A 23286-nucleotide genomic window follows, 5' to 3' on the forward strand; every position below is an offset into this window, starting at 1 on the left:
AGAGTGCCCAAACACTGATGAGGGAACAAGGTCAGGCCAGTCTCTGAGATACAAAGCAAGATGAACTCAGCGGGTCCTCTTGCCAATTGCCCTCACCCTTACTCATCTGCTGGAGCGTGCCAAGGCCTGCCTGGAATGACGCAGAAAAGGGTCACCATGGGTGATCCTATACCCCCCTTCTAATTGCTACAAAACAAAAGCGCAGGACTGAGACAGCCGGCCTCCTTGAAAACCCACCAAGGCTGTTTCATAGGAATCAAAACTCTAACAGAAACTATTTGCATCCATCAACCTCAGAGCTAAACCCAGGAGTAGAAGAAGAAAGCAGGTCTAAAGGTAAAAGGACTAGGAGTCCGTGGACCCAATCTGCCTTGGAGGTCCAACTCCTTACAGTGCCCGCTGGTTGTTCCTTTTTTAACTCACACGGGAGCCAAAATGTTTTATTTGCCCTCTGCGAGGTTCTGACTACAAACATGTTTCAATTGAGAGATACAGATGAAGATCGCAGTGATCAAAGGCCCAACTGCAAGCCATTGATAAAACCACGGTCTACTTCAGCAGCCCCACAGAACCATCCCCAGAAAGGCAGGGCTACTGAGAGGCAGAGTTACTTAACATAAACAAACAGCAAGTCCCCACTTGGGTGAGGAGATGCGGCTAATTTTAGATGACTGTTCCCTATCTGAAGAAATGGAGCCTGGACTTCTCGCAGGTTGAGTGCGGCCCTCATGCCAACGTCTAACCGACTCCACCTCAAAATTTCCTCAACGATGAAAAACGGGCGGTCGGGAAGCTGAAAGAAGGAATTCATTCCTGCGCTGTGAGGTCTCCACAGACAAAAGTGTCCAGTCTGCTCCAGCCCCAGGCTGCCGAGGCACTACCATCGGTTGATGTTGAGAAGATTCCAACATTTAGGGACATCGGATGACCATCGGGCCGCCCTGTGCTGCATCTGCCGATCAGCGTCTGAGCGAAGTGTTCGTTCTGGAGAGGCTGTGGAAATCCCTCCAGAGCAGGCAGAACTGGAGAGGGCTCTTGGTTATGAAGCGCAGCTCCGCCGATCCCATTCCTAGGAAGGCTCTGGAACACTCCATGCCTTGAATGCGTACGGAATGTTGCCTCCCAGATTAGAAACGAGTTGGATACTATGTTCTACTGATACACGAATCTACTTTTCTGAGACTCGGTGAGTTGCTCGCTCTCGCTCTCTCTCTCTCTCTCTCTCTCACCTCTCTGTCTCTCACTCTCTCCCTTGAAGGCAGCTGTGACGTCCACTGAATGTCCAGCCAAGTGTACTTGTGAACATCCTCCTGTCTCATGCCAGTGAGAGGACCCGGTTCCAGACCGGTGGCTTGATGTCCTTGCTCATCAGCTTTCAGGTTGAACTGGGGAAAAACAGTCTATCCTTCAAACTGTAGAAGCTTTCTTTCCAGGGGAACTAGACGGTCCTGATGGCTCTCTCCAGTTACCCGGCAATTATGTAATTGCTAAGCTCCTGCAGAATCTCTGGGACCATTCTGCGGGCTTCCACGGACTCCAGCTGCAGCCCAGTGTTCTGGGATGATTGCAGCCTTTGAACGGACGTGAACGGACGGCCGGTCTCAAATCCGAGCACAAAGGGCTGGACAATGGGATTCCATCTCCAGCACAAAGATGCTCCTGCCTAACGAGGCCCTTTCTCCTCCTCCCAGGCTGTGCAGCTAACTCTTGCCTTCGCCCGCCCTCCATGTGTGTGGAATGTGGTTCACTCTGTTTATGCTGACAGGTTCCAAAAGAGGCAGAAAATCAGCTGAAGTTTTGCCATGGGCCCTGCACAAGGTAATCATTTAACACATAATGTGAAAGCTCCAGAAGAGGACAAGATGCAAGGGGGTGGGAAGCATCTCTCCAGGCTTCCTGCACTGGCATGAAATGAGTGCTTCCCTTCCTTCTGCCAGCTCCAATCCTTCATGTTGACATTACACATCCTGTACTGGAGATCCACCCCCATGCTGCCGCTTGCCCAGCTGAATTATCTCCTGCGTCACAGCGGTGCTAACGGAGCTGCTGGCTCGGCAGACCTGAAAAAGCACCGTTTCAACGCTTCCCGCATTCAGCAACTGGACACGGGACCAGGGCGTCGGTGCTGCCTCGTGGGCCCTCCCGGCAGCCGCGCAGGACTCGACCTAACCTTCTGCTAACCAGATGGTCTGCTGGCCTCTTGGGACCCAACCATTAAACTTTACTTTATTAAATTCTATCAAAATGTGGGGACAGTTTACAGCAGCGTGTCTGGTTCCTCTCCAACAGGGTTGCTAAGATGAAAATGACCTAAAAATATCTGGAAACTCTACTTCACACCAACAGAGAACAAGATATTTTGGAGTAAATATTTAAATGATCTGCCAGATTACGTACCCCAGCAGCACTGACTACACGGTTAGCAAATGATATTGTAAACATATACACACAAAGACTCAGAAATGCAGGCATCTAAACAAGAATCCATTTCCCACTGGCTAAAGCCACAGTTCACCAGCCCTTGACTCCAACCTATTTAAATGTGGGGAAGGACACCATCTCCATCATAATCATTTCAATTACCAAAACAAAGAGCTGAACACCACCGAGAGAGGGAAGGTCTCACAACCCCCTGGGTTCAACCACCCAGGGGGAGAAGGCACATGCCAAGGGTACTCAAAAGGTGCTCAATAAATGTTTGATGGCCAGAGAGATGGACCTGCACACGTTTCTGAAATACAAGAGCATCCATAAAACACGCTGTAGGATAGTGAAGACTCTACATTCTTTCCAACTCTACATCATCCCACAACTGCTAACTAGGCGTGCAAAGCCAGGCGGAGGACAAATGGCAAGAGCAAGCCATCTGCACGAGAGGCACTGGATGGCTACTAACTGCAAATGAACTGCAGAGGTGGCCGTCTTTTGGGTACCTGGAAGGGTGCTGGGCGCTTTACATACATTATGCCTCTTAGCCGTGTTGTCACAGACAGAATTCCATGTTAAAGATAAGCTGGAGGCTCCCAGCCAATTAAGAGCCTGACCCAAGTTAAACCAATCATTATTCTACTACTTGCTAGCCACGGAAAAGTACCGATCTTGTAACTTGTAAAGAACCCAACACGTATGACCGTGGCATTCCCCAATACACCCCTGACCAAAAAAATCTCCAGGAAGTTGGAGAAATCTTCCCCCTCCCAGCTTTTCAGGCATCCTAAGTCCTGGTTTCAGCTCCTCCTGTTTCTCCCCATACGTCTTATTTTACTGAGGGTATGCCCCACGATTAGAACCAGCTACACGGTCACCTCCTTAGTCTTGGGGTCTCCCCTGGGCGACCCAAATCTCTCACTTGAGATCAGCCTAGAGATCCGAACACAGCAAAATAAATGCATAGTCTCTTCTCTCCTAGAGAATCTCTGGACACAATTTTAAAGCGGCAACTGTAAATTCTTTATAATTAAAAAAAAAAAAAAAAGTACATTGACATCCTTGTCTCTCTGGAAGTTCTTGAAATGTAAAAATTTCCAAAGAAGATAAATAAATAAATCATCAAGGGTAACTACTTTTAAAGGGGGAAAAGTCCCTATACTGTTTTACCGAAGAACCACTCAGAGGTTCTTCATTTCTGCCCTGGCCACCACCAACCACCACGCTGTCACCATGGAGGCCATCAATAAATGTTCTTCTAACTTGGAGCAAACAAGGTTAGGTAAGTCTCATTAGGCTACCTACCCTTCTACACTCTGAAATACCATCTACCCTTATGGCACTCTAAAATTAGCCTCCTTAACCCTGAGATCTCAAAGCATCTGATATTACAGCATATTAAGAAGACCAAGTAGACATGGGCTTTCAAAATAAACACATGCACAGAGAAGACCAAAGCAATTCTAGGCAAGGCCACCAGCCTGTTCTCGAACTAGCTCAGAGCTATTCACATGAGTGGGGCTGCAAGAGAGGCATCCGTAGCTCAATTTTCATCGCAATGAACTCTGTGTTCTCGAAAAGACAAATCATGTTTTTGCCAGAATGATGCCAAGCTATAGGACAGTAATAGCATCTTGCTTCCAAAATGCTCAAGAAGTTCTTGATTAAAAATTGTCCCCCCACAACATTCCAGGGAATAGATCTCTACAAGGTTGAGAGAGGTGAGGCTTTGTCACCATGAAAATACACCACTCCGAGAGGCCAAGGGGTCATCTTCAGGTAGCTTACGAATCCCTCCTGAGCACCCACACACGAATGCGGAGCACGGCGGGGCCCACAGTCGGGCAGAGCAGAGGTTTACAATCTGGGAAATCTCCCTCTGACCACGCAACAGCGGTGGGGACCATTCATCAATTAGGGCAGACATGGCACAAACTTAATCAGGCGGGACTCAAAACACGGAGTTTAAGACCAAGGACAAAACAATTCACATCTGGCAAAGCCCTGGGAGACCTCTACCCCAGTTTCTCTATCAGTGAGGAAGGAGGAAATGATCATTTTTCAAGTGCCCATTATGAACCAGGACCCCTATACCCATAACTCGTAGTCCTTATGTCAGTTCTACAGATTCAATTATCATCTCCCTTTTATTGGGTAGGAAATCACGGGAACAGAGAGGTTAAGTGACTTACTCAAGGTCACACAGCGAGGAAGGGAAAGAGACAAATTTCATCCCGTGCTCATGCAGTCCCATGGAGTTTGCTCTATATACTATACACCACTCTCTTAATGAAGACTCCTCCACAGAGAACTGCATTTCTGCAAAATTTGCGTTCCTGATGTTTCAGCAAAAAATAAGCACCTTCTCCCAGAGATAATATACACATACATGTTTACATATTTAGATATATGTACATATGTATATGTACATGTACACACACACACCTATATATAGTAACCAAATTCCTAGTTGTTCACAGTTCAACGGCACTGAAGTTTAGCCCGTGTGCAAATTTTAAGTCCATTATTTTTTCATATAACTGAATGTCAGAAAGGGAAAGCTGCCAAGTGACAATCTGGCCCCAGTAATTCACGGTGTCACACTGACATACCCACTTCTGATACAGGTTGTTGTTTGCATTTCCTAGAAATCCCTGCCTTCACTGGGGCGATAAACAGTAAACAATGTCCACAGCAACGACAGATTCTTTTTCTACCAGAATACCCTACTGGCAAATGTCATGAATTTGGGGGATAAAAGGGTGTGGTTAATATAAAGTTAAAAATTCTCCCTCTGTTCTCAGACCCTAATGATCACATTGATAAGACAGTACCTCAAACACAGATGGACACTTTTTCACTTCAGGACTATGCCTTATAAAAGAAAGGCTCTGTTCAAATGAATCACATTAAATCTACTGAACAGATCTCAAGGGCTGGAAAAAAAAAATCTAGCCCAATTTGGATTTTTATGTTTCAGGATTCCTATTTGCTGATTTATTAATGCTTTGCTTTTTCTTTTACTCATATTTGACTCTTAAAAACTTCAGTATTTTTCTGTAGCCATCACCACTAGTGACACAATATGTACATGGTCACAGACAAAATAATGTTACCACTGATTTTTCTGCTAAAAATCCTAAAAGATGATGAGAAGGTGGCAAGTAGGGGGGAAAGGAACAGAGAAGAACACCCTGGGAACACTGGAAATTCACTCTTCAGTAGCTGCTTCAAATAAGATCGCTAACACTTACCTGTGCTGGGGTCAATTTTGATAATTGTAGTTGACGTCTAGAAACGGGGTTATGAATATAATTATCATGAAGCAGCAATTGGGCAATCACAACCTAATTAAGCCCACTGACTAGATTATCTTGTTTTTTCCCCTAATAATCACATAACATTTAACACTTGCTAATTTCAGGACCTATGGGTGATGTTCCTTCATTATTAACAAGCTACAGCCACTGGTCAGAGAAAGAATGGTTGAGGTACTCAAAACACTTGAGACGACCAAGGAGTTGGGAGGAATGTCAGGGACAGCTGACATCTGTTCTTTAAAACCACGTCACTTCTCAGTCCCCCAGCCCCCAAAATTACTAATCAGAGGCAAAACCACAGGAGAAGATGGAATGCATGATTGAGAACTTCCACTCAAGTGGAAGGAAGGATACAATTCTGCTTTCCTGAATGCATACCATTTTATGTGATCTCCACAATGTGCGTTTTCACATTACAGTGGAATCTGCCTTTGAAGAGGCTCTTTTCTTTTGTTTTCAGGATAATGGGAGATTCCACCACCAGGCCTAAATACCTAAGACGTTCTACAGTTACCTCCTTGGACATGCTCCAAGGGTCCGTCCCTCTGCCACCCTGCCTCTCACGTGGCTTGTATTCTCAAATTCAAAGTCCTAGTCCCAACTGGATGTCACTGCTCCCACAAAGATATGTTGGCTCAATTCACCTGCACTTTCTGCAAAGCTCCTGAGGGTAACTTGGGTAGCTGTCTCCTAATGGAGGAACAATAGGGAACCACGTTAAGAACGGGTCTTTATGAGACCAGCTGGTTTGAGGGAGTATCATAGAAGGCTGAGGGCTACTGATTAGGGTCCCAGTAGATGCTACCTAAGGCTTTTAAATCAGAAATTCCACCTGGAGAACCACACGCTTTGGTATATCTCAGTGTTATTCTCTTCCACTATGTATTATTTTTTCTGACCTTTTTTCCCCTCCAGTGAAGGGCCTTTATCTAAGAAAAAAATGGTTTTGATTAAGTTTGGTAGATGATAGGGATGGCAGGCTTAAAAAAAAAAAAAAATGGGTGGCCCCGCGGCTTCCTCAGGACACTTTACAGACAGGGACACATGCTTATCCTCCTACACAGATTCTGGCTGGGAACAGATCACCTGAACAGATCCATAGCAAAGTTAAGATTTTATAAAACCACGACTGGTTGTTTTGAGGTTAAAGAGTCTGCTCAGCAATTAATGCCCCAACTGCCTGTCTTACAGTAAAGCTACTGTCCTGGGTATCTTCAGGATATTTGGACCTGCTCCATCTCCCTTAGCACAGCTTGTTACTCTATTAAGGGCATTTGTGGTCATCCATGAACAGCAGCTCCCTTACTGTACTGTGATGTTTCAGGGAGAGGCAAATAAAATCCAAACATTCATCATGTCTCTGTGATCTAAATAGAGCACAGGGTGATCACTAAAAGGCGTGGGGGACATTAGCACCCATGCTTTGAAGAGTATCTGTGCTATTTTCCAAAAGTGACCATTAGTGGAACTACTTTTCAAATACGGCCATGTGGCTTTTGGAAACACGTCTCGTGCTTACAGTAAACCAGAGCCAATAGGGGACACTGAGACTTTCAACAGGAGCCCCAAGGGAAAAAAAAAAAAAGTAAGACACCTTCTTTACTTTAAAAAAAGAAAGAAAGAAAAAAGTCACACAGTGTATCTTTCTGCTGTAACAGGTAGGTGTTCCTTTTTAAATATCCGCATGTAAAACTACAATTCTGAGCTTTGCACAGTACAATTTAAAAATATTTATTCTCTAAATTTCCTCATACATGGTCTCTTGCTGTTTTTCACCATCTCCTCTATAACTCAGAAGAACAAAAACAGAGTACTCTTTAGTTAAACACATTTTGTCAAGCTATTACAATAAGTTATATCTCTCATATCAACTAATATATTACAATTAATTTTCCATTATGCTCAAATTTCCCTTCTAGAACACCAGGATATACTACTGGCGTAAGCAACTGCAAGAGATAAACCATCACGATTATAAGCTATTAGCATACTAATTAATAACAGAGGCCAGCTCCCACCAGCTGAGGGCCAGGAGTACCCCGTGTGTGAATCCTGGATCCCCATTTGCCATCTCCACAACCTTGGGTAAATGACTTTACCTCCCCAAACCTCAGTCTTCTCTACCATAAGAACAGTCCCGGGTTCAAATTAAACGTTAAGCAAATGCTCCCTAGCATTAGTAATAACTCTGAGTCTCTCCAGGAGGAGAAAGAGCATTTTGTGGAAGGTCTGTGGGATATGCCTATTATAGAAGAGTTAGCAGCATTTTTTTTTAATGAAGCCAGTATCAGAAGGGATCATATTTAGTTGACAGCAGAAGGGGGAGAAGTCCTGGCAGCTGAACTCTGACATTTAGCTCAAAATGGTCTCTTCCATGTGGCAACCCTCCCCAGGTATCAATACTCGGGACCAATTACCAGAAGACCATACAAGAAACCATTAAAGAGGAAAAGTTTCTGGGTGAGAAGTACTTGGTATTGAAATCCTTACGTACTTTCTAGCTGGCATCCATTTCTGGGCATCTTCGGGCTATAGCCCGAAGGTCCCCTAGACCAGGCCCCATCTGGGTTGAGTGACTGATACGCAATTACTGACTAATTGGTCACAACACAGAGGGATGACATGACTAGGGATTAGAATGGCTAACCATTTTGGGCCACAAAGGCCTTATTTTGGCTTTTTAGATGCCAGGATCGGATTGACAGACCAGCCTGTGACTCCTGCCTCCAGTGACTGGCTTAATCCCAAAGCGGACTCCAGGTAGCCGCCACGGTCCACTCCTTTCCCCTAGGAGAGAAGCGTGTCTTTGTTCTTCCTTCATTCCTTCTAACACCCGCAGCCTAGGTAGAGAAGCTCTACGGAGAAGTGGAGAGAGGACTATCAAGCTGCCGCCCATTAATAATGCAGCGATTTTCTGCTGTGCTAGATTCTTTACTTCGCTCATTGTCCAGACCTAGGCCTACTTAACCAGTTCCTTCAAGTATCCCTCTGTCCTCTATCAGAAAAGCCAGTCTGTAACTGGCCTGAAGTCACATAAATGGTCTTCCAAGCTCAGGTTTTTTTTTTTTTTTTCCCCTTACAGGGTAGCATTGACCAAAGACTGTGGGTCTGAGCACTGGTCTTCATTTCTCACGTGCAATAGGTTCCAAATTACCAGGGCTTTTCTCACTTACTTTATTGCTTTCTTAAAAGCACCGCCTTTCTTCTTCCTGTTGGCTCTTCCGAGTGGATAGACCTCTTCCACTTGGGACTCGCCCATCACTCCCCTGCCTCTCTTCGCTTTTCCGTCTCTCATCCCAGCCGGCTCTCCTTCCCAGCAAATTTCCACCATATAATTATGGCAATGCTTTAGCCAACTTTTCTGTTAGCTTAACAACCTCTGTCTATTTCCTACTTGTGCTGATGCTACTGTTTGCTTTTCTGCCCGGCTAATCCGTGTATCCTTTCAAGGCCTAACTTCCCCTACCATGATAGCAGCTGGAGTTCTAATTCACAGGTGCCTTCCAAAGCTTTTCATTAGCAATAGAAACGAGAGGGTTTAGAAACCCATTTCTTAATCTGCAGGTGAGTACTGGCACCTTCGTGCAGCAAACATCTTTCAAGTATCCCACATTGTGCTACCGCACAATTATTTTCTGAGTGATAAGGACAATGTTATAGGCACATTTGTAGTGTCAAAAGGGAGACTGTTCCTTCAGAGGAATCAGCTCTGCCCCCCCCCCCCCCCCCCGCTTCTGGCATTTCCCAGCTCAAGAGACAAGCAAGTACTCAACTGACATGAGCAAAACTGAATATGGCAACTCTACCTTCTTAAATCTGAACAGGGAAGAGGGAAACTCCAAAATTTGAAGGCCTTAGCTCCTGTTCTGGTTCAACTGGCCAGATGAGGGCTTAGGGAGCGAGACTAGCCTTCCCCAGCTGGGCTCTGTGGCAGATAAGCCTCTCCACAAATCCTAGGCTTAATTACTTCTGACACAGTTGTCTCGCCTGGGCCTCCAGCTCCTTTTGTGCTCCAACCAATCTGAATCCAAAGGTGTAAGTCTTTGCTTACTCATCTTGGACAAATGCTTAATTTCCTACAAAGTGATCCTTAAAACATTTGAATCAGGATCTACTGGTCCCTACTAGAACTTTCCCCATCTTTCCTGGCGTGGTCTTTGTTAAAAGTCTACTCAAAAGCCTGGCAAATCCTTCTCTGAATCAAGCTGTCTTCATCTTCAAGGATTTATTTTTTGAACAAATAAGTACCTACCAACCTTCCCTTCGTCCCCAAGAGCAGGCTGTGTTCTCTGAATGAAGTTGGGGCTAAGGTGTGGACAGGCACAGCAGAAGTATTTTATTAATATCCAGAAGCAACATGCAGGCAACTGAACAAGCAAACACATGAAAGCAAGGAAATCAATATCAAAATACCCATGACCTGGCACAAAAAGAAATCTTCCCTCCAAGAATAACTCTTGAAAAAAATGTCTCCAGCTAGGAATTAGGCAAGAACGCTTTGAAGATACCACGTAATCTGCTCAACCAGGATTAAAAGACAATGCATTTGTAGGTGACCATACTCACACCCTTTCTACCCTGCCTCTTGTCTTTCCGAGACCTGAAAAAACCAACCTGGAGTAGAAGCCACATATCCAAAGGCTAAAAAGTTTATGTATTATGCTTCAACCGATAAGGGCAGGAGCCCTTAGAAAGTAGACAAATTTAATGATATTTCTAAACAGAAAATGGAAATCCAAAGCACTTCAATTGACTTTCTATTTATCTGTGTGTGCAGTTCTCCAGAGACAAAGTTCAAGGGGACAAAAGATTCAGAAGAGCTTCCTAGTAAACTGCAAATACAATCTGAATTCATAAAAATCCATTTCCCCTCACTTAGAAACTTCTCTCCCCAGGTCTTCTAAATCCAGGTTCAATTTGGGATTATTCAATTTGGGATTATCTTTTCTCCAATGCCCCCACCCCCCAACCCCAACTTTTTTTTTCTTCCTTCAGTACTGGCATGCAAACCATGCTGTTTTAACTTCTTTCCTGTTCTCCCAGTTCTTCTGGAACATTTTATTTTCGACAGTCAACTCATTTGGAGGAGTGCCACACTGAGGTTCAACTGTTTATAGCGTTAACTGTGTTTCTGCCAGAAGTCCACATCCAGCACTACCTTCTCCAGGCTGCCTCCTGGATTAAGAATTTATGCTTTAGTTTGGAAGAAGCTTAGAAAATGTGGAAACTTCCAAACACCACTCTTCTTTTTATACAAAATGACTTTCACTTGTCCAAGAGGAATCAGAAATGGAACCCACTGCACCCTTCCCAAAGTACTGTCTCTCTAGCTCTCTCTGGTTAAATGTTTCCCATGTTGTTAAAAATTCACTTCAAGGATGACTTCATGACTTCATTGGGGAAAGGTAAATAACTAGCCATTGGTCTGCAAGAGAGAATGGGGCTCCAAGAAGATGGCACATTTTTGGATGAGTCTGGAATACTGGAAAATCACCAGCAATTGTTTTCGAATGGATTTCTATCCCTTGGCCATTCATCAGTATTACAAAATGGCATCTCTGAGAGAAGCCAATTTAAATCCATACCATGTTGCAAAACAGATCCTCTGAGTCCAATTGTGGGCACTTACTTTGGTAAGTTGCAAGAGACCCAGACAAACCTCCAAAGAAGGGCATCTGAAAAGGACTCCCAAGCCCTCCCTGAATGACAAACTATACAAGAGATTAGGCCAATCGAAAGAAAAGCACAGTCTCAAACCCACTAGCTACAACTTGACTGAAAGTCCCATGAACAAAATTGGCCTCTAGAGGGTATCACTTCTGTGAATGAAACCATGCTCAGCCCCAACATGGTAAATTCAACTAACAAAAACCAATACTCCTGCCCCACTGGTGTTTGATTACAGAGTTTCTCAGAGAGGCTTGGACTCTGGAGAGGAGAGCTGGTGTTTCACAAACCGCTACAATCAGAGGCACTGGGGTGGTGGAAAGGGCACTGGGTTGGGAGTCAGCCGACCTGAGTGCTAGGCCTGGCTTCGTTACAACTGAACCTTCTGACCTTGGGCAAGTCACTGCCTGTCTCCTTGCCAGTTTCCTCTTCAATAAAACGCCGGGGGAAGGGGAGATCTGAAGTAGATGATCTCTCCAAGGCATAAAACGACTAGCTTCCCAATCACAAGTTCTCGGAGTCACCATTTACAGTATACACATTAGTCAACTTTTTAGTGATTTTTATATTCATTTCTACTTAAGGAAGTAACATCTTTGTCCCTCACCCCAAAACTTCAGCTTAATCTGGGTGCTCCCTGGAGTTCTTCAATATTACAATAAATGCCTCTTTTCTTTTCCTTTCTTATTTTTTTTAAGCAACCTTCCCCAAACTAAGGCTTGTGCTATTAAAAGAGCTCAGAACTTCCCATTTCCTTGCTAGGGCTAAAATTAAACTGTCCATTCCTTAGGGCCCAACATAACATCTGCCAGATGTCTTGGCATATCACACAAGAGGAATTTTCTTCTAGCATTATCTACTCTCCTCTGTTTTCTCATAATCAATTAATAGGTCACCAACACCCAGCTAATGTTTCTCTCAAAGCCACTAACTTCATAACTATGTGAACCTCAAAAGGTAATTAATTGTCCAGCCCCTATCTCCCCCAACACACAGAGGCTGACTCCCCACCCCCCGCAAGTTTGCTGGATTGTAATGATAGACCCTAGAAATATTTTCCTACACTTCTTTTGAATTTCCTTCATTTCCACATACCAATCAGCCAATCATATATTCATGCCCTATCCTTTGCAATCTGAGTTCATTATTTATATATTTCTTAATTTGTGAGTGTGGCATTGCGCAATAGCACCCCTGTTCTCCAGTTTTCAACTTGAAACATTCAATACAGCTTTGTCAATGCTCTGTCCCATGAGGCCGTGAGCACTAAGTCTGATAAAGGCATACAGCACAAAGATGATGAGTAAGGTTACCTTAACTAAGAACTTGCAACGCAAGTTCTCAAGACACAAGAACTCAAGACAGACTAGACCCTATTAAAGTAAATCACACAGAAAGCGGAACTCTTCCCGAGACAATTTTACCATTCTTTTCTTTCAGGAAAACTGACCACAAATGCTCTAAAGTCCATTAGTGGAGTTGGATTTCTTTTCTCCTACTATCTTCCAGAAGACTCATTAGAAAGAAAGAATATACACACAGACACACACGTGTGTGTATACATGTGTGTACATATATATCTTTTTCTTTCTATCTTAAAAGTTGTTTCCAATTCCAAGGAGTATGGAAAAAAAAAAAAAAAACCAAGTCCTCAGGGAATGTAGTCAATAAATTAGATGGACATAAATCTCATATGAGAAATAGGGGATACAAAGATCTAACAAGAATCTTTTCTATGGCAACATGCCTCATAGCTCACATATATTTCTCTAGAATGATTTCTCTTTGTGATATATTAGAGCTAAGGAAAAAATTTGCATAACGAGCCTCATCAACCTGATGTCTTGAAAACAAAACAAAATCTCTGAGCCTTGACATCAAATGAAAATGTTCAATTTGACTGACACTCTTTGTATTTCGCTCATAGCACACTATCCAAAATACATGTCCCATTTCTAATGTGTACATTTGGAAAAATGCAAGAATCCCCATCTTTAACATTAAGTGCTTCCCATGTGGATGAAGGGCATGAGAGATGAACATCTCTTAGGTAACCAGTTAGAACATATTCTCAAACTCCAAAATGCCTCTTAGGTAACTAATTTTTTCCTTCTAGGAAAGCTCAACTCTAAGACTGTCTATAAAGACACCAAAACATTTGGTCACAAAGTAAAATATGTGGTGAGTCAAACACTGGACCAGCAACCAGTTTTGTCAGATTTTTTTTTTCCCACTGAAATAAGTAATTAACCAGTTGTCCTGGTATCAACAACAACAACAAAGATATCATGGAAGTTTGCTTCAAGATCAACCTAGAATGTATTTGTGTTTACATACATAAATATGGCTAATTAGATGCAAAATTATCTGGTAATTACTTTCCCAAATAACTCTTTTTATTCCATTGCATCTGAACTTCCGAGTTTGAACAAGTAACATCCACACATGCATTAGCAAATCTTATAAGTATTAACACTGACAACATTCCACTTCCGAGCAAAAGTAATGGTATCAAAAGATAACATTCAAAACTGAATAATAAAAGGTCTGATTCCAAGAAGTAAGATTTTTCAAGTGCTCTTGGAAAAGCCCAGGTTTTTAATAAAGAAGCAGAGATCTAAAGAGAAGTATTTTTAAATGAGCACACACATCAGCTGAAAATCTTGAAAACCATACATCTTCGTCTGCAAAAATAGGGTTTTACTTCATTGACCATGGACAATTATCAGCTAAAGAACCATGTATTTCTCCTTGCCTTTCACACTCCTCAGAAGAACAATAACCCTCAATTAATGACACAACAGTTTGGTTTGAAAAATGTGATGTTGTCATATACAGCCTTGTGCATTTACTGAATGACACTGCTACCAGCTACTCAACAGAATATAATTACATCTGGAATCTAAAACCACTTCAATATGCATAATAATATTGTAGACATAGGAATCTTACACACACACACACACACACACACACACACACACGCACATCTAACACATAATGAGAAAGCAGAGCAAGAAAAAAGCTGGTATAAGTCGCTCATCAATGTGTCCCTTATTTCTGTTGAAGCTGGTACCTTTCTATGTCTCTCCTTAGTTGAAAACAAGGTCCAGTCAGCCTCCTTACAATATATTAATTGGTTCTGAATCTCCTCCAAGTTTTCATTCCACTGTGGAGGCTTCCTCACCTATCTTATCAGTAGTCCTCCTAAAATACTTCCAACATCTTCCCTCACCCTCAAGATGGCTACCTTACCTAATGGTAAAGCAACATCTTCATGGTTGGCTTTTATAAATTCCTCAAGCATTTCAGGATTTTGTTCTTTACTTGGATCAATTACATACATTCTCTAGAACTAATCTGTGAAGAACTCCAATCAATGTGTGTGGACTGGGGTAGTACTGGGTCCTTCCTTCAAGTCATCCTCACAAAATGTCTTCCTCAGGACTACTAAATTCTTCCCAATTAAAAAGGTGAAGATACCTGGACATAAGGTTTTCTCCACAGACATAATCTTTTAAAAATTTGTTTCCATAGTGACATTGTTAAGAAGACATCTGATATTTCTGAAGACTTACAGTACTTGAGAACACAGAGAAAAAGAGCAGAATGAAAGGGAAGGGGGAAAACAAAGGAACTAAAAGAAGGCCTTATACACAAATGGAACAACCTGAAGAGAAATGTGGACTCTGGAGAAACTGGGGTCAGTCAGTCTTAGGGTTCCTCTGAGAGCTTGCAGGATTTGTTGTTGTTGTTGTTCTTATCCCTTTTTGCAGAAATCAGCCCAAACCAGACAATAAAGTCTTGCCATGCATCAAATCATGATGAAAACCAAGCCCCAGAACTCCATAATCTCAGCTTTAGGGCCACCACCATCTTCACAATGAGGAAATAACAATTCCTGGTGACTTTTCAGGAGACCTGGAGGAGCTTAAAAGTTGGGTGAAGACCTCGGTGGAAAACGTTTAAGGTTTTTGCCTTGCCTTTCCTGAAGGAGGTCAAAACCCTTCAGGTCCACTCAAAAGAAGAAAAAAAATTTCAAAAGTTTACTTTAAAATGGAAACAAATGCCTCACTAACTTATGAAAGCACTCCTTTGGTGGGAGAAAAATCTGAGCAGCCCTTACAACTCTCTCCTTTCCTTGCATAATGAATAGATGGTGAGGAACCACCACAAGATTTCACCCTGGAAAAGAAGAAGGAGTAGGCAGGCAAACCTCCTCCAGCCATCACCAACAGAGCTTCAAAATGGAGACATCCATAATTTTATAAACACTTCTCATCTCAGCTTTGTCTCCTGGAAACCCGCTCTCCTCCATTTTCTGGTGGAGTTACAACATGACACGGCTTACCTGACTCAGTTCCCAGCTCCCAACCAAACTAGTCACTTCCTCCAAAAACCTGCAAGCCACCTCCAGAAACAAAACCAAAGCAAACCAAACCACCAACACAGACACTCAGACACAACCCCCGGGGAGCTCTGGGAGAAAAGCCCCAACTGGTTGGTCTTTTCCCATCCCAGACGCGTGCTGAAAAATAAAACTTTTTTTTTCCCCCTTTGGGTAGAGGAGGAATATAAAAAGGAACTCCAGGCATCCTCCCTCCCTCTCTGTAGGTTAGAAGCTACAATGAAAAGAAAATGAGGGTTCCTTCAGGAATGGTGAAAAGCCTGGAGAATGAACGTGAGAAGGAGCTTTGTGTTTTGGAGTCTGGACTGGAACCAAAGCAGACAGCTTGCAAATGGAGGACAGGGAGATAAAGAAAGGGAAAGAGAGGGGCTGCTCCAATGGGGGGCGGCTGCGGCTTCCCCTCGTGCCTGGAAGGAGGGCAGACCCCTGGGAACTGCACCAGGAGTGAGGCGACCCCCAGGCCCCTGCCTTCTTTTCTCCCTTGCTCAGAGAGCCAAGCGTGTGTAATGGCTTCTCCTCTCCAGAAACCGTTGTCCTCCTCCACCAGACGCTTCTGAACCCCCAGCCTGGAGACAGCTCCTCAGCAGCTCCTGAACCTGCGCCCCCCCCCCACCCCCACGCGGCCCGTGCCCCCCGCTCCTCGCCTCTCTCCTCACCAGCAGCACCAGCAGCACCAGCAGCGGCAGCAGCCACCCCCACCCCCCACCCCCCCGACACATCCCGACCCCGCATCCCAACTTCGGGGAGAGAGAGGGAGAGAGAGAGAGAGAGAGAGAGAGCCAAATACCTGAGGAAGAGGGGGGTGCCAATCCGCACGGCTTTGCCATCGGGCTGGGGACAGGCAGACAGAGAGGGGGAAAGGAAGGAGAGGGACAGAGAAAGAAAGAGGTCAACCCGCTCAGGTCGGGGCGGCTCGGAGCGCTCCCTCCTCTGCCCCTCGCTCGCTCCCTCTGGCTCTCGGCTCAGGTCCCCTCGCCTCCCGCCCTCCGCCCCCCTCTCGGTCCCTACTCCTATCCCCACACTCGGAGCATCCGTCCTAGGGCTCCAGCTCTCTCCTCACTCATCTTTCATTTTCTCTTCTCTCCATAGAACTACACGAAATTAATTAAGCCACAGCGCTCCGCTCCCCCCAGAAGGAGCAGCCAGCAGGAAAAGCACAGCCACCTCCACTGCCACCACCACCACCTTCTCCTCCTCCTCTTCCTCCCTCGCTTCTCCTCCTCCTCTTCCTCCTCCCCCTCCTGCTCTCCCTCCTCCTCCTCCTCCTCCTCCTCCTCCTCCTCCTCCTCCTCCTCCTCCTCCTCCTCCTCTTCTCTCTCGCTTCTTCTCCTCTCCCAACAGCCAGTCCATGCAGGGGACTTCCTCTCCTCCCCGCTCCACCAACCCTCCTTGGCCGAATGAATGAGCGCGTTTGTGCCTCCACCGCCCCGCGCTCTCCTCCCCGGAGCACTCGGACCACCCCGAGGTGGCTGTTAATTGCAGTAACTTACAGAAGAAGCGTCCCGGCGCCGGGAGGTGTTTCGGGTTCTCCAGCCCCACCGCCTCCTTATCCTCTTTCTCTTTCTCCTCTTCCTGCTCGGGTTATTGTTGTGGAAGTTGTTTGGGAGTCTCATGTGCTTCTGCCGGGTCTCAGCAATGGAGGATCGCCATCTTCCCTGCCTTCCTCGGCTCCTCAGACTCGCTGCAGCTGCAGATGACCTGAGATATCCGTCTCTCTCTCTCTCCCTCTCCCTCTCTCTCCCTCCCTCCCTCTCCCTCTCACTCTCTCTCTCTTTCCCCTCTCTCTCTCCTCTTCTCTCTCCTCTCCTCCCTCTCCCTCGCGCGCTCTCTCTCTCTCTCCCTCCCTCTGTGTCTCTCTCTGAATAATGAGCAACCAGAGGGAGAGAGAAAGCAAGACAGAAAGAGAGAAGGAAGACAATCTTCTCCTGCCACACAAAACGCCGGAGCACCAGGGGGTGCGCGAAGCCTTTCTAATAACAACAACAACGTGCAGGAGACAGGAAGAAAAAAGAAAGAAAGAAAGAAATGAGAAAAGGGCTGGGGGAAAAAAAAGGGAGAATTATCCAAGAGCTGGAGAAGAGCAGAAGGAGAAGCTGGAGGAGATGCTGAGGCTGCGGCTGCTGTCCCCCCTCCCCCCCCCCCGCTGAACCCCAGAAGGAGGCAAGGTGGTTGCAAAGTTAAGGCTGGGACATTGTCTTTGTCACTCAGAGCAACACAGAGCCAGGCCAGTGAGATGCAAGAGGAGGAGGTGGCGGCGGCGGAGGAGGAGGTGGTGGTGGTGGAGGAGGAGGAGGAAGAGGAGGAAGAGGAGGAGAAGGAGGCAAAGGAGGAGGAGAAGGGGAAGAGGGAGATGAGATGAATAAAGACCTGCGGAGAAGGCGGTGCGAGGAGCGCGGCGGCCGGGCTGAGGCGTGCGCGCTCGCGTCCCGGAGGCGCCCGGCCGCCCTGGCCGGCAGAGGAAGCCCCCAGTGAGGACCCTGCCCGGCCGCTCATAGCTCTCCCAACATCAGCCCAGCCCGAGGCGCCGAGCCCCGGCCCCAGAGAGTCCCTCACACGCATCCATCTAGAGGCCAATCTTTGCAAAGAACATACATGGGGAACTAGAGGTTGCAAGTCTAAACCCAGATCAACCACGTGGGGCTTTTTAATCCCTTTCCAGCTTGCGGTGTGAGTATCTCCAGTGAAAAGCTCAAATTGTCCATTACTGGCACGTATTTTGAAGTCTTCTCCCCCGAAATAAAGGCTCATTGTGCATTTTATTTCTTTTCTGATATGGAAAGGGGGAATGGGGGATGGAAGGAACCCATCATTCTGAGCTTCGGAACCACCACTTTATTTTCCTAACTTGTGAAATGTTTTGACGGCGCACCAAAAGGAAAAAAAAAATCTACTTAAATAACTTTACACCCTCCAGCCCCGCGTTGTTTGCACTTTCTGGCTGATCATCTAAAGGCTCGGAAAGTAACAATCAGCGCTTCTAATGATAAGGTGTCATGGTGTTGAAGACAAGAGAACCAAGATGAGGCTTTCACACCTTGAATTTTATTTAGTGTAATTTTCCCCCAAATCGTTCTGAACTATCTCTTTTGCAAAGGAATGGGTTCCCCCTCACCCCTCACCAGGTCGAACGTCTCCTAAGGCTTTAATTTGATTTGGGAGGGGTGCCTACACTATAAAAAAAAAAAAAAAAATCAATACAGCAAGTCAGGAGCAATTGAAGTTCAAGGGCACGGGCTGGTTGTACCATTTCTATTTCTCGCATCCTCGAGTTGGACATCACCAGCAACGGGAGAGAGAAACACACAGCGCGCGGGGCAGAGACCTTAATTAAAGTTTCTTTTGTCCGCGTCTGAATTGGGGGATTTTGGATTCCTTTGCATTGGGGAGCGCGCATCCGGTGGAGAAGGCGCGGTGGTGAAGATCCTGGGCCAGATTGTCCTCTTTAATACTCCTCCTCCGCCACCCGCGCCCCCCCTCCCCGCCGCCACACACACCCCAAACAACAGTCCGGGAAGATATACCCATAAACCCATACAATAAAGGGGAGGAGGAGACGCGCGCGGAGTTGGTTCCCATCGGATAGCGGGCTTTCATAAACAGATCCGACTCCTCATTTTCCAAGATTTTTCCCAATCGTTTATTCCGGGGCAGAATGTCTCACCCAGAGGCACGATTTCACCCCCTCGCAGTCAACACTTCCTGCCCTTTTCTCCTCCCACTCACACTGAAAAGCCTGGGAGCCCTAAAAGGGTGTTGATGGCGGGGGTGATAAATAAATAAATAAATGACACTCTACGCGTGCGGTGGAAGAGAAAGGGGGGGGGGGAGGCGAGGAGAGGGAAGAGAAAAAGTAGGGAGAGGAGAACAAGGAGGAGAAAGCACAGAGGCGAAAGGGAGACGGGAGTCAAAGAAAGAGAAGAGAAAGAAGAAAGGAGAGAGGACGGTAAGGCTGCTCAGAACTGAAATGCCCCTGGCTTTGTGCAGAACTGGCAGGACTCTCCCTTCCAGGTGCCCGGAGGGACCCGGGGAAGTCCTTCTGCCCCGAGCTCCTCCCCCGGGACCCCAGGGGTGTCTGAGCGCCGGCTGCCGCTCCCCCCACAAATTCCTCGTGGCAACGAGAGGAAGCGCGCCAGGTCTCCGCCGTCCCTTCAGTGCCCCAGCTGATAATTTACCTCTTTGTCTTTAATAAAATGCTGACTTTCTCTGTCAAGCCCTGCACCGGGAAAATAACAATCGTATTTCAGGTTGAAAGCCCCTATTACCGCTGGGTTTTGGAGGCTGTGATAAAAATCTTCCTCGACGTGAAGGTACCTTCTGGGTTGGCTGGGGTCGGAAGTCCTAAGATGGGGGCCGCCCTTCCCCGGGGGCAGGGTCGCACGGAACCAGGCGGTGGGGAGGGAAAAGGAAGCGCCGAGGTCAGAGGAAACCCAAGGCTCCTGGGGCACCAAAGGGCTGCCCGCAGTCGGGGAATGAGCCCTGGGGAGGAGCCTTTTGCGAGAATGCGAGCGCGCCCCAACACGCCTCGGACCTCATAAACCCACTTGGCAAAGACCCGGGAAGCGGCTGGCCGACCGACTGCGGTGAACTCGAGAAATTAACCTGCGCTACAATTAAACGGGCTGCCGCCCTTTCAGACTCACCTCCAGCGACCGAGACAGAGAGCTCCCGAACCGGCCGCGGGGGGACCTGGCTCCTCCCTCCCGTCCCAGGAGAAGAGGACAAAAAGGGGAGATGGACTTGGAGATGGCCCCGCCCTTCAAACGCTCCAATCCTTGGAAACTAAACCTCCTCTCCAAGCCTCCACGTCTAGAAGGGACAAAGGCAGCGAGGAGCTCCACAGACCGATGGGTGGCTTTCGGGCTTCTCATGTGGGTGCACTGGGGGAAAGGTACAATGGCTAAGTTTCCATTCCAAATACAGGACAGTCTTTAGAAGACCATCTTCTGGTTTAGCAGCGAATTGACTTCCCCAAGCCGAGAAGCGAACTATTGCAGAACTCCCGCAAAGCCCTGCTTTTTGAATGTGGAAAGGCTACATTTTCAATGAATGATGCCATACACAATTTCGTCGACTTCTTTGAGGTCACAACTGCCTTAACTCTCCAACTAAAACAACAGAAGATACTCAACACGGTTGGGGATTAGGCTTTTTGTTTGCTTGTTTTTATTGGGGGCAGTTTTCATTCAAATGATAGTAAAGCAAGTGGATAGATAAAAGCTAGGTCAGTCAAGGAAAGCGCTGCGGCTGAAGGTTTTAGTGAAAACCTCGATAAAGTTGGCACTTAAGCAACTGTAATTATGCTTTGCGATTAGCGGACAATTAAGATAACAGGAGAAAGTTCGCACCTCCTGCTAGGTCATTCCTTAAGAAAATTCACAAGGATAACACAAGCCTACCTGGTAGGATATCTTCTCCACCAGGAAGGTTAATTTCTAAATTTTTCGCATTAAAAGTGGAAAAGCTTAGTTTTTGTACACAGCCAACAACGTAAGGGAAGTCTTATGGGGACATGTTGACTGCATAAAATTTGCCTTTTGTTCCTGTATCCCATGCCATTATGTCCTGGAGTCATATGGGATTTCAAGACTTTATTATAATGTTCATGAGGAAATATGAACGTGTTGGAAGTCTGGACTTTCTTCTCCCTTATCATGGGTGACTGGCATGCAGGCTCCTCATAAAGGGAAATTATGGCTCATCAAAAGAGTGACTTTATGAGCATTAACAGAATAATAAATCTTGCAATTTTAGTTCAAGAAACAGTGGAGTCCTACAATCAGAGTGACCCATGCAAATATGATCTACTTAGGTGCCCACCTCTAGAAAGATTGGGGTAGCCTATAAATTATTTTGGCTTTTTAAAGGTTTAGGAAAGAAAGGCACCCAGATCTCTCAAAGAAGTGTTTCCTGGGAGGAAAAGGGCCTCTGTCACCTGCAGGAAGGAATCATGGAAATAAGAGCTGGTCCAGAGGCCACATTAAAAAGACAGAATTTCAACTGAAACAAGAGCTATTCACTCCTGTTCGTGTTCTGTCATTGTTACAATATTTACATTATATCATATAAAAAAAGAAAAGTCCTCCTTACAAAAACTATTTAAAAAAAAAAGCCAACCCAAAATTCCAGTTTATAACCCCACTTTCTAAATTCCAGCTGGAAAACTGTTCATGCTGATGATTTTAGCAAAACAAAGAGCAAATGAATTGAGTATGGCTTTTTCAGAAGTCTCAATTATTCCATCTTTAAACATTTGACCATATTGTGACAGACCTCTTGAACTTGGTGGTATTTTCCCGCCTATGCAAAACTTCTTTTTAGCACAGTTCAATGTAGTCTTTTACTATTTGAGTTTCTGATTTTCAAAGGGTTATTCTAAATCCTCAAGATCTTCTACTGTCGTTGGAAATTACTCAGTCTTTAAAAAGGTTTTTTTTTTTTAAATTTCAAATTCAGTAATTATGGATCCACCAAATATCTACAAAGTTAAGTCACTAACACTTTCCTTCCGAGCCCTTACAGAAAAATCAATATATTCTCATAAACCCATATCCAAATATGTATAACTAGTTGACTAGTGTCCATGCCTAGGGAGGAGTGACGAAAAGAAGACAAAGGTGGATAATTTGTGATTCTGAACAGCTCTCAAAGGAAGGGAAATTGCATGACTTATATTAAATTTACTTCATATGAATCTTTGTATATATATACCTTTGGATACCAGAGAGTATAGTTCAATAGCAATGTTCTAAAATTCAAAAAAAAAAAAAAAAAAAAAAGTCTTTCTCCCTTAGTACAAGTTAAATTTACAGTTCTATCAAACTAGTTACCATAATATGGAACATTCATATGTAATATCATTCAATCATTGAATATCTATTTAGCAGCCACAATGTGCCACACTTAGAGCTGAATATTAGGGATGCAAAGAGGAATAGGAGACAATAGGTTAGAGTCTCAACGCATGATCTACTTGTTGACCCACTAGCTTTAAAATCACATTACTTGGTTATAGAACTTTACTTTGTTTTTTGGGTTTTTTTACTTTCTCAAAAGCAATACAGGAATTTAGCCAATTTGGGGACTATAATTAACTTGAACGTAACTTGCTCCTATTATGAAGTTATTGAGAAGTGGTATTTTGTTAAAGTAAAATTTTGGGGCTTCATTTTAAAGTCAATATCCTACTTAACTCATATTTATACATGAATTTCTTAATAGAAGAGATCTTTTTAGGAAAGAGCAACCTGAGCTTAACTATGATTAGATTAATCAAAATTCAGAAGAAAAAGACTCAGCTGAGAGATTGCCCATTTGTTGAAGCATCCTTCTCTAGCAGAAAGACCAGTATTTCCAGATTCCTGCTACTTGCTCTGGAAACTAAAGCTTAGAGATGGGACCTGACTTGGTCAGGACCACAGAGCTGGTCAGAGGCAGTCAACTCTAGAAGTTTTGCCTCTATGGCAT

The 23286-nt window shown here is 45.1% G+C and overlaps 1 protein-coding gene across 9 annotated transcripts in view; it reads right to left on the minus strand.

The window, feature by feature from the left end:
- Positions 1-20524, minus strand: part of ZNF462 (zinc finger protein 462) — a 138531-nt gene extending 118007 nt beyond the window's left edge. For 3 of the 9 annotated variants that reach the window (XR_009346628.1, XM_059143328.1, XM_059143325.1), the window contains exon 1: positions 17313-18611. The gene's annotated coding sequence lies outside the window, so the exon portion shown is untranslated. Of the gene's footprint in view, positions 1-16609; positions 16654-17312; positions 19283-20462 lie in introns of those variants that run through there. The other 6 variants (XM_059143326.1, XR_009346629.1, XM_059143327.1 and 3 more) reach the window with 6 other exon arrangements.
- Between the last annotated feature and the right edge of the window lie 2762 nt (positions 20525-23286).

The sequence above is a fragment of the Mustela lutreola genome, chromosome 12, assembly GCF_030435805.1.
Source record: "Mustela lutreola isolate mMusLut2 chromosome 12, mMusLut2.pri, whole genome shotgun sequence".
In the NCBI taxonomy this organism is placed as follows: domain Eukaryota; kingdom Metazoa; phylum Chordata; class Mammalia; order Carnivora; family Mustelidae; genus Mustela; species Mustela lutreola.